Here is a 19784-nt window from a genome sequence, read left to right as displayed (position 1 = left end):
TCTCCTGCTGTTTTCCTGAAAAAAGAAAAAAAAAATCCTTGTTTCCCACCTTTCCTAACCTAGAATAGTCCCTTATACAGGCTTTGCTGTATTCTGGACTTTTGAATAGTTACTGTGTTGCCCATTTCCTTACTTGGATAGAAGGAAGTTTCTTTGCTCACCAGTGGGAGTGGGGAGCCTTGAGCAGCCTATCTGTCCCTGAAGGAGTAACCTCAGCACAAGAATCTTGTAGTTAATTGGCCGTTTTGGGCCATTTCTAGCTCTTTGAAAGCCACCCTCTCCAAAGCAAAAAACACTGCTTCAATGGGACCAGACGGTGTCCCGGGTTGCGTCCTACATGAACTCCAAGAAGAACTAAACCCTCACGTAAAACTGCTGTACAATCTTAGCCTTACTACAGGATATGTACCCAAAGAATGACATACAGCAACAGTGGTCCCACTCCACAAAAGTGGTGCCTCTACAGACCCTGGAAACTATCACCCCATAAGCCTGACTAGCCTAGTCTGCAAGGCTATGGAGAGGATCATCATGGAACTCATAAGCAAAGACAATGGGCCCTGCAGACACTGGATCCTACCCAATTCGGCTTTGTCAAGGGCAGATCCTGCCTTTTGAACCTGGTCGACTTCTTTAAAACAGTCACCAAGGCCATAGATGAAGGGAAGGTAGTCCACACAGCCTACCTGGACCTTGCAAAAGCATTCGACACAATACCCCACTCGGGCTTCATAGATAAGCTATCCAGCTTAAATATAAACCCCTATGTCACAAGATGGATTGCAAACTGGCTCAAAGACAGAACCCACAGAGTCAGAATTGCTGGAGCAATGTCAGACTCGAAACTGGTTACAAGTGGTGTCCCACAAGGCTCAGTCCTGGGACCACTCTTGTTCGGTATATATTTTTCCGAGGTACAGGCTAACACGGGAGGACTGTGGCTGACCAAGTTTGCAGATGACTGCAAACTGGATGCCATAATTGACTCTCCAGCTGACATCAGCATCCTTCAAAAAGGTCTCACAGAGATGGAAAACTGGTGCCAGAGCCATGGCCTAAAGCTAAATGCCAAAAAGTGTATAGTCATACCCTTTGGCAAAAACAAAGTACCAACAAATTACCACATAGGTAGTAACCCATTAAGTACAGAGGAAGTAATTAGGGACCTGGGGACCCAAGTTGATAGTAACCTCTCCTTCAACAACCACATTGCCAAAGTGGTTAGAAAGACCTTCTATATAGCCCACCTTATCATGAAAGGATACCCATCTAGATCAGGGGAGGTCATCATGCCCCTTTATTCATCCCTCATCAGACCCATAATAGAATACAATGCCCCATTTAGGATATACCTTACCCGACACCTGCAGCAACTGGAAAGACCCCAAAAGTACCTCACAAAGAGGATCAAGTGACTTAAACAGATGCCATATGCTGCTTGGTTAAATAAACTCCAGCTCTACTCAGTTGCATACCACCTGCTTCGAGGCAATCTATGCCTGACATATAAAGCTATGTCCAACCCAGAATTAATGGACATGCTCCACCTCAGAAAATCCAAATCCCTTAGAGCCACACGCTCGCGGGACTTGAACCTCAGCACAGAAATAAATAGGACAAGCTGGAGGGACAGATTCATAACCCAGAGGCTCCCTTCACTCTGGAATAGAATCCCAGTCCATGTTAGGCAGAGCCCCTCACTGACTTTCTTCAAGAGGAATCTTGATGAGTGGATGGGGGATCGTAGGTTTACCCCAGGGATTACTTCCATGTCACTACTAGTCAGAGGCACAGTAAGCTAACCTTAAAAAGGGCACAGTAAACTCAAATTAAAGGGTGGCGAAAGCCAAACACACTCTGGCTAGGCTTATACATGCCCCAGGGCAGATAGCCTAGTATGAACCTATGAACCTATGAACATATATAGGTTCATAGGTTCATAGGTGTGTACTAGGCTAATGGCCCTGGAGCCTTTATAAGCCTAGCCCATAGAAGTGCCCTGGCATCGTGTGATTAACTGTTAGTAGGTAGCGCAAAAGTCATGGCGACAAAGAATAAAAAAGGTAGTGGGATCCTTTTAAGTGCTTGTGACCAGAGAAAAGTCCACTGATGTGGTACTCTGACCAACAGAACATTGATCTAAGCTACTTCTTGCTCCATCTCCAGTCAGATTTCTAGATTCTGGAATCTGGAGATCTCACATCTCGGAGCAGCAAAAAAGAAACTTCCAGTACAGCATGAGCAGTATCCTTGTTTATAGTGGATTGGGATACTTCACTTATGTCACACCATAACCTGAGGTGAGCATTTATCAAAGCATATCCACAGCAGATCTGAATCTGTGAAGCTTCAGACGAGGGGAGGCTGTATCTGGAAAGAATTATTGCCAAATTTCACAAACAGTGCACACATACCACTCAACTGTCCAGATTTTCACAGAATGTCTGGATATTCCCTTATATTTTGTCTGTTCCTCATAAAATTTGTGGTTTTCTGGCAAATCACTGAGGATTCAAGTCACTAAATAATGACACACATTTGAGTTTCAGACTTTATAACCTTCAGAAAATTAATTCTAATACAAATCCTGTTATTCTAGCAACTTCTGAAGTTTATAAGAGCAATATTTAAAATCTGCCCCTGTTTTGGGCTTTTGTCCCCCATTATTTTAGGGGTTGCCCAGATTTCTTGTTCTAAGAGGTTGAAAAGTATGAGTGCCACACTACATTACAGAATTAAGCAAGAGTGTAGGGAAGTCTGAAGTGAGATACAGTTTGTGCTGGGAAAGTCTTACAGAGTCAAAGGAACACTATTATGATTTTTGTTTGCCACTGAGTTGTGCAGGCCACAGAGGTACTTATTTGCTGCCAGGGGGTTAAGATAAAGACCCTTCATGTGGCTTTGGAAGACACGCTTTCTTACAGTGATATACACTGCATGGGATGCTTGTCCACCATTACTTAGGTAATAATGGACTTGGCTGTAGCTAAACCAAGCGAGGGAGTTTTCAAGTGCAGTTCATTTTTTTTTATTTTGTTTTCAAACATTCTTGTGGCATTTTCAACCACAGGCATTTGGAAAGCCTCATTTGTCTTATTTCTCTTAGAAAGCTAAGAGTATACACAAAGAACAGATGCATGTAAGAGGCAAAGATCTAAAATGAGAGACAAAAATCTGGACATTCTTTGAAAATTTGCACAGTTGAGAGGTATGGCAGTCAGCACGTAATGGACACAGTGTAGAAAGAAATGCCAGTAAAATGAGATTTTGAATAATAACCACCGAATACTAAAGGCATCTTTCAGCTGTCTGTAAACTGTATGTACAAGGCTCCTCCCCCACCCAACAGCACTCCTGCTGTGAGACATCTGTGGAAGTCAAAGGTCAGGCTATCCTTAGGTCAAAAGTCATATGGTGGATACTGTCTGGATAATGAGTAGTGCAAGGTTATCTTGTCACAGACACATTTCAGTTACATTAGTGGTGACATAAACACTTAACAGTCTGATAATGTTTGAAGCTACTGACAGACGTTGACACTAATTACAGGAGTTACCTTATTAGCATTTCTTACAAGGTAGCTTTCCTTCTCATCCTGAGCAGACAGGCAATGTCAGTCCTATGCAAACAGCATTAGCACTGTATTGCTGCTGTTGCTAAGATTACCTCTATTGCTTTGCAGCTGTCAGACACAGGTATGGCTGTAGGATAGGGAATTTTCTTTATGGAGTCACATGTTCTTCCCATGTTCATATGGGAAACCCACGCAGCCGCAGGGAGGACATGCAGACGCAGCACAGAAGGCACCCCAGCTGAGAATAGAACCAGAGAACCTCTTGCTGTGAGGCAAAAATGCTTAACTACTGCAATAGAGCGAGAGAAATGTATACTGGAATAATGGAATGGAAAGTACCAGTGATATTTAAGGGTGGAGTACAGGATCCACAAAGATAGACATCATAAAGTGCTAAGGGAGTTGCCAAGCAAAACAGTTGTTGGAAAATTCTTAGCAGATTCATGGTGTTACATTCTCCATAGGAAAAAGAGAAAGACCAGTAACATCCACAGAGTTAGGTGACTAGCTACTGCTCTGCTGTATTCATCTGTGCAATCCAAGGCATCTGTTGCATTCTGCTAATCATAAGTACAATTTTATACTGTAATTTGCACTTTTGAACTGTATTTTTGCTATTTTGCTGAGTTTTTAAAATTGTGCTTGCTGATTTGTTGCACTTTTTTGTGTGTTGTTGCATAGACTAGATACAGACCAGCTGAATCTGGTTTTGTTTGTTCAATTGAGCACTAAACCAGGCTATCTTTTGTTAGAGAGCCCCCCCCACCCTTGCACCTTTGTTGCAGGAGAGTGCAGTTAGGACTCTTCTGATTGAAGGTTGCTGGCACAGGACTCAAATTTGAGCTTTTTCATTGGTTAAATTGTTTAATTCAGTTTGCTCACTGTTGCTACATATGCTTCACATTCATGCAGGTTTGCACTTGTTTTAACACAGCACCACAGAGTTAGAATACCAGCCATTACTCTGCTGTATTCATCTGTTTATGCATAGCGCACCTCCGTGCACCATCGTACACTACTGCGCAGTGGGGGTAATCATTAACGGTTATAGACACAAAAGCTTCAGTAGATTAATTTTCCCATAGTAGCTGCCAGTGATCCAGATGAGAAGTCCTTAAATTGTGCTTAGCTTCTCGCAGAGCACCTCAGCTGCACTGTTGCCGCTTAACCAGTCCCAAAACCACAAAATCTGCAATAGTCTCATACCATTTAGAGAAGCCATGCTACTACAGACCCTTTATAGAGCATCCCATTACTATGGATCCTGTTTAGAGCACCCAGTTATACCACTCCCCTCCATTTTCTCTCCCCACTGTGAAAACAGGGTTTAACCTAGCATTATGGATGGTCAGTTTCCCTCCATTTCTCCTACTAGCCTGATTGACATGGCTATCCTGAGGCAGTTCAAGAACTGCCTCATGTACACTGACAACCCTCTACTCCTAAATCACCCAAGTACAATTTGTGAGAGATGCATCTACACTAAGAATCTGGAATCCTTGCTCTTTCATGCACACAATATTAACACTGACAGGTTGTCAGCTCACATACTACACCTCCTACGCAAACTATGCACTCAACACATAAATCATCATACACAAAGTATTCACCAGAAACCTACCTAAACACCAGAGACCTTCCAAACACAAACATGCCACATCTAATGCAACACCTACAACACTCACTACACATAAAAATACAAGCACCAGTGTGTCACCAAATAAGCCCCTAAAGCAAAGCACATCTAAACCAAATTTTTTAGTCATAGGTGACTCCATTCAGAGACACACAGATGTCCCACTCACCAGGCTGGACAAGTAGAAGGTTGTAGTCAGCTGTCTATCAGGTTCCGGGATCCATTAGATCACACATGCACTCATGTCTCTCAACATCAAGTACCATTATGACTCTGTCATACTTCATGTTGGTGTGAATGAATTGAGATGTACATCACTGGGCTATATAAAGAGAGGCATGACTGAGCTCTATGAATATGTGCCCCAGGCAAGTATGCCCCTAGCCTTGAGCACTCCAAGTTCAACTAACTGTGGGTAAGGCCCGCTTTCAAGTCATTGTTAGCTATAGGCCCCCTTTCTATTAACCAAGATACCCACACTGTTTATTTGGACCTACTTGAGTCAATCAAATTACAACCAAACACTCTAGTCATGGCTGATCTTAACTATCCCTCCATTGACTGGGAAACTCATATGAATACCAACATGCTCACATAAATGTTACTGGACTTGTTAACACTAATGCCCTGGAACAAATAGTATGCAACTCCACAAGGGGCTCAAATATTTTTGACCTAGTCCTCACCAACATGGGCGACCATTGCACCACCACAGGTATAGGAGCCTTAATGGTTACATCTTATCACAAATCAGTCACATTTGAAGTAGCTATAACACCTGAACCCCTCTTAGGTGAAATCTTGCTAAAAAATATCGCCAAAGCTAATTATACCCTCCTAAGGGATGGCATTAATAATGTCTAAGCTCATGTTCCCTCGGATGGCATTGACAGCTATACTAAGGTATACACAAATGCTCTCTACAAACACTTATACTAATGTACCGACATAACTGTACATGATAGGATCAAAATGAGATCCTAAAGAAAAAACAAGCCTCCCTGGTGGACATTTAGTTATACAACAAGAGGAAGAAGTTGCTGTCTAAGAATAAAAAAGAGATGTCCCAGCACCGGAAGAACACCCTCCTCTGACTGAACAAACAAATGGGACAACTTGTAAAATCCTCTAAGGGCAATTTCAAAAAAAAAAAAAATAGCAGCCATAGCTAAGGATAACCATAAGGCATTCTTCAGCTATATCCATAACCTAAAAGGTAGGACTCAGAAATGTGCTACTGCTGAACTAACTGTGGATGGAATCACACACACTGATCCTATGAAAATAGCTAACCTATTAGTGACAGGTTTTATGAAAATTTCAACCACCTGTCTTCTCCAAACATTCCACAAAGCATTCCCTCATCTCCCCCAGTTTGCATCGACAAACAGCAAGTCATTAATCCTCTTTCCAAAGCCAAAAACACAGCTGGTATGAGACCAGATGGCATCCCAGGCTGTGTTCAAAATGCTCTGAAGCATGAGATACCAACTCCATTAGGTACTGTCTTCAACACAGCCTGAGTACTGGTTTTGTCCCTGCTGAATGGAAAACACCAACTGTCATTCCCCATCATAAAAGGGATACAGCAACAGACCCTGGGAAATACAGACACATAAGCTTAATCAGCCTTATCTGTAAGGCCATGGAATGAATCATCATGGACCTTATAAATAAGGATATAGCTGATCTCCAAACCCTTGGCCCGACACAGCTTGGTTTTATCAAAGGCAGGTCATGCCTGTTAATTCTACTGGACTTCTTCAAAAATGTCACCAGAGCCATAGACGAAGGCAAATCTGTTCATACAGCCTACCTTGACTTAGCCAAGGCCTTTGATGCAATCCCAGATTCAGGCATCATTGATAAACTGTCCCACTTAAATATCAACCCTTATGCCATCAGGTGGGCTGCTAACTGGCTCACTGACAGATTACACTCAGTCAGAGCTGGGAACTTTACCATAATCAGCAGCTCTGCCACCAGTGGTGTTCCACAGGGGTCAGTGCTGGGACCCCTGTTTTTTGGAATATACATTTCAGAAGTTCAGACCAAAACAGAGGGGCTGTGGCTGACTAAGTTTGCTGATGACTGCAAATTAGGTGTAATATACTTCAAGAGGGACTTCTGCAAATGAATAATTGGTGCCAAAGCCATGGACTCAAACTCCATGCAAAAAATGTGTTATCATCCCCTTCAGTAAAAACGATATCCCTGAAGACTATTATATAAATAATAATATATTAAAACAAACTCACTGTGGCAAAGATAAAGAAATGTGCACTAGACACAGCTGGTATTAAGTGCTTTTGTCCTATAATGATGTGAAGAACTTCATCAGAATACAGTAACAAGGAAAAGATGCTGTAGAAATAAATGGTAATATACTTATAAGATTAAATGTGCAACCAAAGAAAACAAATGAAATGGCAATTGTTGCTGAATGCTGAGGCTGCTCCTGGTCTTAATGAGAACATCAACATAAAGTGTGTATTACGCTGGCTTACCTAAAGCCCTCCCCTTTCATTCAGTGAGTTTGTTTTAATTTATTTAGTTTTCTCAGAGCTTTTCAGTTGTATTATTGTATTATATAAATAATAATACCCTAAGTAATAACTCAGTAGTGAGAGACTTGGGAATGCAAGTTGACTGTAGCCTAAACTTTGACCACCGTGTTTCTACTGTGGTAAGGAAGGCATTCTATGTCACACACCTCATTAGCAAAAGCATTGTCTCAAGAGTGAAAGAGGTCATAACACCTCTGTACACGACCCACATCAGGCCAGTAATTGAGTACCATGCTCCCTTTGCTATGTACCTTACCAGGTACCTGCAGCAACTTGAGAGACCTCAGAGATTTCTAACCAATTAAATTCAGGCTCTCCAGCACAATGTCATACACTGACAGACTGAAGTCACTGTCACTGTACTCAGTAGCATACAGACTACTTAGAGGAGACTTGTGCCTGGCCTACAGAGCAATCTCAGATCCAAATGTAATAGAAATGTTGCACATCCACAAGTCAAATGGGACCAGGGGCACCCACACCATGGACCTTAAACTGGCCTGCGACATAAATAGGACCTGCTGGAGAGACAGATATGTCTCCCTCAAAGGTTGCCACTCATCTGCAATAGGCTACCAGTTCATATCAAACAAAGCCCCTCGATGACCCTCTTTAAGCGTAGCCTGGATGACTGGATGGGAAACTGTAAGAAGAAAAAACTCTGCTCCAAAGCCACAAAACAGTATTTTAATAAACAAATGTAAGCACTTTTGTTTCCAATGCTACAGAAACATCATCAGACAAACAGATACACTACCTCACATCCTTTAAATACCATAAAAAACATCACTTCGTTAAGGGACTGACCTCACTTCCTTGAGGGGGGACCCAAGTGCAAGGCATGTTATACAACATCTTATGCAACATCCCATGTCCGTGGCCAGAGACGGTGAACTGTACACCCTGCCATGTACGGCCCACAGCTGTCCAAAATACCCCTGTGTAGGGCACCCTCATGGCACGACTGTGTGCATACAAGCACACACACATCACCATTAGACAAGTCACCTCCACACACACACACACACACACACACACACACACACACACACACACACACACACACACACACACACACCACCTCTGCACAGCCCATTTAATGAACACCCCCCCCAAACACACACACATGATGTCAACTGTATGGCCCAGCCTAGGCTTCTGGGAAACCCACACAACAGCCTGTACATATGATGATACCTGTGCAACATCCCTGCCATCTATACCATCGATGCAGGGGCATGCTAATATGGGTTTGATGCACATGGTGACTTTAGTAGAGTGTAGCTATTTAATGATGTGTAAGGTGCTGTCATCTGGTATTTGTAATGGGTACACATCAGAGTGTGTACCTTTTCTGCCATGATGCATTATTGGCATTAGTAACACTAAGTGAATGTGTTCTCACATGCTGTATTCTGTTTGTGTTTCAGGTGTCTGTGTATCAGCAGGATGTGGCCCTGCAGACATCACCAATGAGGGGTATGGCAGTGTTGTAACACATCAACCATGTCATTGCCGAGGTACAGCTGTGGGTGTATTGGGTGTGAGAGTACTCATAATAGTGTCACATACAAGTCTACACACTCACAACCACTACTATGCACACCAATGCACACACACACACACACACACACACACACACACACACACACACACACACACACACGCAAACACACACTTGCCAGTACTGACATTAGCAGACCAACCTATCTTGTTATTTGTACCATATTATTCCATACTGTTGCACAGGGCTTATAGGGCTGAAGAGTGTCTACAGATACCACTACAGTTGATGTGAGCAATGGACCTTATACAGTAGACCTAGGAATGTGTATTGTGAGTACCATGGCATAAAATATGAAACCATGCCCATCCAATAGATGTCCTCACACAAACACACACACATACACAAGATACTCTTCTCTCACACACATTTGCCAGAACTGAGATTAGAACCCCTATCTATCTAGAGTTACTACATTGTTATGCATTTATCTCATGTGCCATGGAGGCTATGGGGTGACATTTGTGCAAAGGTACTTCTAAGGTGAGGGACATTAACAGGCCTTGCAAATTATGACAATGGATGATGTACTGGGTGAGAGAGGCCACAAACTACTGTAACCTACACATATGCACACTTACACACAATAATACACACACTATCCCACACACTCACACACACACACACACACACACACACACACACACACACACACACACACACACACACACACACACACTTGCCAAGACTCATATTATAACCCCTAGCTATGTAGTTATTGGCATTATAGTGTTTTGCAGTTACCACACACACCACAGAGCTTATAGGTTGGGGAGTGTCCCAAGGTACCTATATCGCGATTAACATCTACAGCACTTGTAAGGTATGGCAATGGTAGTTCTACTGGGTGAGACGGGCCACCAGCTACTTTCACCCACATGTTTATACACTCACAAACACTAATGCACACACACACATTTGACAGTACTGAGATCCATAAGTTCAAAGATTTATAGATGTGTACTTGGAAAATGGCCATGGAGGCTTTACAAGGCTAGCCCATGGGAATACACTGGCAACATGCCACCTGACTATACTCCCCAGTGAGTCTACTGAGTATAATCACTGGAGTGATCCCCAGGGTGGTATTCTATTCCCCATCCACTCCTCCAGATTTGTCTTGAAGAGTGCCAGTGATGTGCACTTCTTGACATGTATGTGACATCTATTCCATAGTGTGGCCAGTCTCTGGGTTTTGAACCTGTCCCTCCAGCATGTCCTGTTGATTGTGAGGATGGGATTGAGGTATCTGGGGCATGTTGTGTGGCAGATTAGTTTATTCAGATTTAGCATTCCTGACAGGGTTGAGTCAGACATGGCTGTGTATGTCAGGCAGAGATCGCATCTAAGTAGCCAATATGAGACAGAGATTCATTGGAGTTGTTGGAGTCTGTATATATAGCTTAAGTGTGTAGTACTTAAGATCCTCTTTGTGAGGTATATTTGCAGCCTCTCCTGTTGCTGCAGGTATCCAGTGGGGTATATGGCAAATGGGCCATAGTACACATTGATTGGCTTACTGAGGGGAGAGTACAGGAAAACACTGTCCTTTTACTTCCTGGATTCAACACCCTGAGTCAGGAGAAGTGACACATGGAAGGACTTTTGGAAGACAGTGCCACCTTGGTGGTCACCATAGAGTTCACTGCCAACCTGTGTTCCCAGTTCCGTTATACCAACATCAGTGTTCAGTGGACTACCATCAATGTATTACTTTATGGGAACCATGTCGTACCTAAAGGGGATGGCGGCACATCATCTGGCATTGAGCTTATGTCCAGGGTTCTGACAACAATCATAGGACTCAGAGAGGCCTTTGTAAAGGATGTCAACCTCACATGGGGAGGTAATAATAGCACACACCTTGTAGTTATCTGCAAACATTGTTAGCCAGGGCGCCTTTGTATTTGGCTGGTCCACAGAGGTGTGGATCCCAAACATGAGGGGACCCGGGTCCACAACCTGTGGGACTCGACTTGTAACTGTTCAGCAGTCTGATATGGAGTTCACTGCTTTCACACTGTGGGTTCTATCTGTGAGCCAGTTTGCAGGCCACCTACTGATGTAGGGTTTGCTGCCTACCTGAGTGTGCTTGTGCATGATTCCTGACTGGGGAGTGATATCCAAGGATTAGATGGGCTGCCTATCTTGTTATCTATTCCATACTGTCACATAGTTATTGCACATGGCACAATGCTTATAGGGCCGTAGAGTGTCTACAGGTCCCTCTACAGTGGATGACAACTGTGGGCCTTGTAATGTGGACACTGGGACATGTATTGCGTGGGCAACAGCCAAAAGTAGTAAAACCCACCCCCCAATGGTTATGGTGCTCACACAAACACAACAATCTCCCCACAGACAGGATACTGTTCTCCCATACACACACACACACACACACACACACACACACACACACACGCACACACACGCACGCACACACGCACACACACACTCACGCACACACGCACACACACACTCACGCACACACACACACGCACTCACGCACACACGCACACACACACACACACACACACGCACTCACGCACACACGCACACACACACACACTTGCTACGACTGAAAATAGAACCCCTATCTATTTATTGCTACTACAGTGTTACACATTTATCACACGAGGCACGGAGCACATAGGGTAAAGGTTGTCCAAAGGTACTTCTAAGGTGAGAAACATCACCAGCTCTTATAAAGTATGGCAATGGGTGATGTAATGGGTGAGAAAGGCCACAAAATACTTTAAGCTACACATATACACACTTACACACATTTGCCAGAACTGGGATTAGAACTCCTGCCTAACTAGTTATTTTGTACAATAGTGTTACACAGTTATCACATGTGCCACAGAGATTACAGGACTGCTAAAGTAGGGCAATGGAAGTGTACTGGGTTTGAATGGACCTAAAGTCTTTAACTTATAAACACACACACACTCACACACACACATGCACACACACACACACACACACACACACACACACACACACACACACACACACACACACACACACACACACACACAGACACACTTTTATATTTATCAGGACTGAGATTAGAACTCCTACCTAACTAGTTATTTGTACTATAGTGTTACGCAGTTATTGTGTGCATCACAGAGCTTATAGGGCTGAGGCCTGATGAAAAGGACTTCTAAGATGACTGATATCTGCAGGACTGCTAAAATAGGGCAATGGGAAATGGGAAGTGTACTGGGTTTGAATGTACCCAAAATCCTTAACTTATAAACACACACACACACACACACACACACACACACACACACACACACTTTTACATTTGCTAGGACTGAGATTAGAATTCCTACCTAACTAGTTATTTGTACTATAGTGTTACGCAGTTATTGCACATGCCACAGAGCTTATAAGATTGAGGTCTGACGAAAGGGACTTCTAAGTTGACTGATATCTGCAGGACTGCTAAAGTGGGCAATAGGAATCTTACACACACACACACACACACACACACACACACACACACACACACACACACGCACACACACACACACGCACACACACACATGCACACACATGCACACACACACACACACACACACACACACACACACACACGCACACTTTTACATTTGCCAGGACTGACATTAGAAATCCTACCTAACTACTTATTTGTACTATAGTGTTATGCAGTTATCGCACATGCCACAGAGCTTATAGGGCTGAGGCCTAATGAAAGAGACTTCTAAGGTGACTAATATCTCCAGGACTGCTAAAGTAGGGCAATGGGAAGTGCATTAGGTGGGAAAGGCCTGCTAATTCCTAGATCCTACTGACAATTCTCTAAGTGTATGAGCATTCCCAGTGTGACTTTGTATAGTAAATGTGGAACTCCATTCCAGGGATTGTTGTACTCCAGTCTGATTTGTTTTGTACTACAGCCATACCTCTCAACCTGTTGCTGCAATATATCTGGAGACAGCCTATCAAAATGTGGAGACAATAGGCCATACATTGATTGCGACTATTTTTCTTAGTAATGTATGGGTTGCTAGGGTTACAGGGTTTGTTTTTGCAGACATCTGACATATATGACGGTTGACACTGTCATGTATTTTTTCAGTACCTTGTGACATACCTCCTCCGATCATCACAGTGATTTACCAGAGGAATACAGGATGGATGATGCACACACTAATATTATGGTCCAAATGCTAGGCATTCTTGCACAATCCAGCCTGTTGAAAGGTGCGCCTACAACCAATTGACTGCTGGAGCTGTGGAAAGTGTCCTGCACCTTGGTGATATATTACAATGGTACAATCTCTGTGCATTTCTGTTCTGGCATGGTCTGATTTCCAGTCCATGGTTGGGTAATATAAGTCAGGCAGGATCAGAGTGACAAGCAGACTCCAGACAGATTTGTAGGGGATAAGATATGTGAAGGGGGGGGTCTCCTGGGTCAGATATGTTGGCCTATAGCTACCAGTATTTGCATACCAGTCTTCTTAAAGGTTGACTGCATTTGGAGTGTCTTGCATGTGTCAAACTGTTTGACTAGCTTGTCTCACATATATGTATGGCCCACGTCATTTGGCTTGGCTGGCTATATTTTGGGGTCAGACTGTTGCATAGGATGAGTGCTCAGTGAAGGGTGTTACACCCCATGGCTGTGGGTCAGGGTTCTGTGGGTGCAGACATGCCACCATCTTCCAGGGTTAGGACTGCCTGCAATGAGTGCATTCCCATGTTTAGACTCCTAGCACTGCCTGTCAACTGTACAGAGTATCACAGAATGCCCAGATTAATGACTCATATATCTGGTTGGTTACCCAAATGAGTGTGGTTTTCAAGGAAAAGTGGTTTGCAAGTCACTCAGGGTTGTAGTCAGACATTACTGACAGTTGACATTGCAGTTTCAGACTTCATACCCTTCAGACATTCCATGCTACTACAATCATTCTATCCACTTTCTAACGTTATTAGAGGAGCATTTCAAAGGTGCTCTTCTCTTTAGACCTTTATCATCCCATTATTCGTGTCTTTGTCCAGATTTCTAGCTCTCTGAGGCTGGCAGGTTTGCTCCTAGCAGTTAGCAGCATAGCCTTTTTTGCATTTTGTAGACTGTGTTATGTTGGTGTTATGGACCCCATGACACTCCCTAACAGGGCACTGTGGATGAGACATAGGCATTTGCCAGAGGCATGTAGTCCAGGTGTGACAGATGCAGGCCATTCTGATGATCATATGTTCCCAGGCTGCTAGGCAGTGGGTACCCCTGGGATGGCACCAGTAAGTTGACTGGGTGTTACTGACAATTGTTTTATGTTTGTGTTGAGCCATCACTCTAGTTGACAGCTGGATGCTTCTTAAGGCTAGGGATATGTTACTACATTTCTATGGGACTATGGGGGGGGGGGTAACACATCTGTACACAATACACATTTGCACAGACTGTGCTGATATTTGCTTAACATTTTGGTCCCATTTAGCATAGTGGTGTGCCCTATCTTTGAGACTACAGGCGTAACAGTATCGATCACAGGTCACAATTCTCTGGCATAAACATTTTACCTTTCAGAGCCATACTGCCACTGCCAGACCTGCTGTTATATCACTGTGTAAGTCTGTAGGTGGGAATTTCATGGATGTCGCCATGTGGAGGCCATTGCCAGACATTTCTGTATGGTTTTCTACAGCTGTTCTGCTGGGTGAGGCTGGGGGTGAATATCGACCCCCACTTTGGCATCCATGCATGTGACCTATGACCCCTCAGTTATTTGGCTCACAACATATATTGCAGTGGTATTTGTCAACTAGGGTTGTACTGCATAGTGTGAGTAAGTCAGTACTGGGCATACACTTCCTGCTGTCCCACATAGCTGTCAGTTGCCTGCTGCTATCCCAGTAAGCCACCCCATTCCCTTGCATGTATGCATCAATACCATAGATATGCTATCAGAACATTTTACTCCATTTATTTATTGTTAAGAAGACTGACTTACCTTGTGCCTGATGCAGTTGTGAGGATGGTGCTTGAGGGCTGACTATGTTGGATGCATGTAGTACACTGCCTACACATGATAAGGTATAGGTGGTGTGATGTTTGGCATCAGTTTTACTGTGTGTGTGAGTCAGAAAAAGATATCAGTCCCTCAGGCCCTACAGTGTTAGTGTATGTGCTCTGCATTGCCTCTTTGCCAAGGACAGAGCATGTTGGGCATGCCTCTATCTGCCTACAAGGGCAGGCTCAGGATGTTCCTCCTCCGAGTCCCTCTGTGCCTGTGGAGACCTTGGCAATGGTAGGGAGCTGTGTGGCCCTTCCCCATTTTGTTCGTACTGCAACTGTTTCCACAGGATCATATTGTGTAGCATGGCACATACTATGAACATGTGTGCACATGTGGCTGGAGAGTACTGCAAGGCTCCACCAGATATGTCAAGGCAGCGGAACCATGACTTAAGCAACCCAAACACACACTCTATAATGATCCTGGTGTCTGCGTGTGCTTCATTATGGTGTTCTTGTGTGGGGGTGTGTGCATTTCTGATGGGTGTTATCAGCCACTGCTCCAGTGCATAGCCAGTATCCCACCACCAGACAGCCATATGGGATGTCCCCACTGGCAAATACCTGGTACAGCTGTGATGAATGCCAAATGTGGGAGTTGTGATAGCTTCCAGGGCTGCTAACACACACATTCATGATAATGCCCTGGGCATCACACATGACCTGGTAGTTGATGGAGTGGGACCCCTTGAGATTTAGGTAGACCCTACCCTGGTCACCAGGTGGTGCTTTGATGTGGATGTGCATGCAGCCTATGGCACTCAGTACCTCCAGGTATTCTGCTACATGGTGGAAGTGATGCATATTGCTGGTCCTCTCCTCACGGGTGCTGGGCAAGTAAATGTGCTCACCGGCATGTGGTAGCATGGCATCCAGGTACTGGTGGAGTATCTTGGAAGCAGATGCCTGTGAGACCCCATGATATTCCCAGTTGGTCTTTGGAAAGTACCTGTAGCTAGTATTCTTAAGGCTACACATACCTTGGTATCCACTGGGATGGGTTCCCCTCTGTTGGTTCTGGGGCTGAGGTGAGGCCGGCACAGCTCAGTGAGTTGCTGAAGTATGTTCCTGTCCACCCTGTAGAACTCTACTATCTCCAGATCATGTAGCCCCTGGTAGGTTACCTTGGGTCTGAACACTCTTATCCTCCTCCATGGTCTGAGTCAGTTGTCAGCATTATCCTCCTCAGCACCCTTGGCCTCTTGCACATACTGATAGATCAAAGCGACAGCAACCTCTAACATTTTTTGCTAGTTTTCTCAGTTAAAATTGCCCCAATATTTGTGCACCTATGGTGCAGAGTTTGTGGGAAAAAACAGACTGGAAGGTGTTTGCATAGTTTATAGTTGTGTGCTGCAGATGCTAGCTGTGTGATTCGCTGATTTGAGACATTCCACCTGCCGGCTATTTTTATTTCCCATTCTGCCCCTTTTAATCCCAGAGGAGTGGCGCACAAACCCGCTGCCTAAATGTAAACTGTGCTGCTATTTCCAGTTTTTTGGTTTGCTTACGTCCAACTGCATGCTGCGCACACCCATTTAACTAAGGTAAGCACATTTTAGCATAAATGACCCTCTCCTGGACGCGAACATGGTCTTCATTTCATGGAATAAGACATTACAGCCTCAGATACACCCCCTTGCTTAGCTGTGCTTAGCTAAGCCCAAACCCAGGCAACGAAGCTCCAATGTGCTTACAGCAAGCATGACACACCCCCTTTTCATGTTAGCTGCTCCTCCTGTCTACACTTTCCTGTTCTAGCATCTACACGGTTAGGTGCAGTGTGTGGATATTTTGTGATTCAGTAAATTTATCCTGATTTGCATACACCACTGCCTTAGTCCATAGTTACTACTCTGCCACAGAGCCTTTCCCATTGACAACCAGTGTTCCCTGGTAATGTTTGATTCTGTATGCCATTGACTATAATAGCAAAATGTAGATTTCCCCTAAAATTGTGTTTTAATATTTATTTTTTTTTTTTTGGCATGATCCCATTTGCCCGACACTGCCCTATGCTTAAACGGCCAAGATCAGCTAAAAAAGAAATACTTTGATTTTTTTATTAAATTAAACACTTTCCCATTGACTTGCCTAACATTTATAATACATGCTGTTATTTGAGCTGTCATGCCTCCATTTTGTTATTTGCAGAAATGTGTTCGATTACTAACTGAACCCATTTCTGCAGCTAGCACTGTTCCTGCACAGATGCCTACCTGCTTCCTGAATTGCTAATTCACCTCATTTGCATGTTTTTCACCAGCAAATAAGGTAATTAGCATTCTGCAGGGATTTCAGTGCAGAAACAGTGTCGGCAAGCTCATGCACATCAGATCAGCTATTTCCTGAATCGCTCGGCGGCCATATACCGTGCAGGAGCGACTACACTGTTCCTGCATGGAGATTTTTGTTTAATGAATCCCAGGGCAAGTTTTAGTAACTGCACTACATTTTTCAGGTTAAGAAGACCATGCAGATGGTGGAGTTTCTCATTTAGGCTACTGGCATTGAGTGATAACACCTTTAGATGTTTTGATGTTGTTTTTCCTATGTCAGAAGGTTTATCAGATTGGCAATGCCTTAAAAATGCACTATTTAATTAAAATACAAAAGCCTAAATAGGACAAGTGCAGGCCATCCCTGGCAAAGCAGCATAGTCCATCTACAATACCCTCACAGACTAACAGATATTGTGCTCCTTTCGACCGACTCCAAAAACTAAACCAGTTGTTAAAGTTAATTACATTCTATTTATGTTGTGTCACCATCCATGGAGAAGTTAAAATGCTTCTCAATGCTAGTCTCATACGAGACAGGGACACATAGTCTAAGAACTCCATTATGTCTCTCTTCTTATAACCAGGAAGCTATCTATGTCTTAGGTTACTAACACCTATGTGGACTATGACTGAGTCATACTGGTACTTGTGGTTAAACAAACTGATTGCATGCATGATATTTCAAATCCTGGTGCCCAACAGCCAACTGACCAAACAGCCTCATGAGTGAGACATCTGTGGGTCTCACAATGAAGTCCAATGTGACCAAAATATTGGGTTGTGTGATTGTTTGCCTTATGGCTATAGAGGCTGAGACAGTCAGAGATGTGGCTGTATGTGTCATAATGGGTGTTGTTTTGATAGATTGGTTTTGAGTTTGCTGAGGATATCTGTTGTGGGTGCAACATCTGGAAGACCTATACAGATCAGGAAGGCTACATTTAAGAGCCTCAGCTTATGTTGGTCTATGTGTCTGGTACAAAGTATGCATGGTGGGTGTAGTGTGTGTGTTTCTGGCAACCTGTTTGATATTGTAAGTGCTTATATGTGAGAGCCTTTCCTGCCTCCAGTGTCATTGTGTATCTATATCTCTCATGTACTTTATCCGTCTGTTTAAGAATTAGGTGGTCAGTCAGTAAATATGGGGCAATTGCTTCATTGCCTCAGGCTACACATTCCCACCAAATGGGCTGTAGAGATAGTAGGAAAGTGTATTTTTCATAGCTCCAGATCCTTTTTAAGTGATCACTAGAGGATGGTACACAAGGGGTCTATAGTTGGATAGCTTGAGTGCTGTGTGAATATAGACTTCTATCAAGACTAAGACTAAACTCATGTAGTGGTGGTCCTCGGCACTCAAAGTAATTGCACTGTGAACAATAAGACCTACATAATTTTGAGAAGAAGTTTTAATGGGAGAATTAAAATTCTAAGTGCTTGCATCTATAAATGGTAGTGCCAATAACTGCTGAGTGATGAGCAGTGTTGTGCAAATGAGACAACTTTATACAAACAGAGACGCTGACAAAACAAGCACAATGGACATGTGGCCAATCAGGAAATAAAACTCAGTGCCCTCTGAAGTGATTTCCAAGCTCAGAATGAGATCAGACTACTGTCTTCTGCTACAAGAGTGCAGTCCCAAACATTCTTATTGTAAGAAAAAACACCAGGATGTGAAGGCGTGGTGGTAGGGGGTGTCAGAAAATATACATTTTGAGGGAAAATTAGACCAGTGTGGAAGACTGAAAAATGAACATTAATAAACAACATGACAATCAGGGAATCAAAACCATCTCCCTACTATATCAACAATGTAACATTGGTTTATGACTACAATGAGATGTTGAAACTGTTACAATACAACTATTAATTTCACCCTATTTTAGTATTGCTTGCTGATGTGCATTGATGGTCAGCTCAGTTGCATGATGGATGCCAACATTTTTGAGCATTTTCAGAATTTTTCCTTGTTTTTGACACAGGAGAGGAAGTATCATTTCTCTGTGCATAAGTATAGACAATAAAGTGCTCTTTGTCAACTGTTGTGCAATGTATGGAAAAGGGAAACTTGCAGATGGAATGACAGAAGATGAAGCG

The sequence above is a fragment of the Protopterus annectens genome, chromosome 4.part0 (assembly GCF_019279795.1).
Source record: "Protopterus annectens isolate FY-2018-M chromosome 4.part0, PAN1.0, whole genome shotgun sequence".
Taxonomy (NCBI): Eukaryota; Metazoa; Chordata; order Ceratodontiformes; family Protopteridae; genus Protopterus; species Protopterus annectens.
This window is presented reverse-complemented; position numbering follows the sequence as displayed.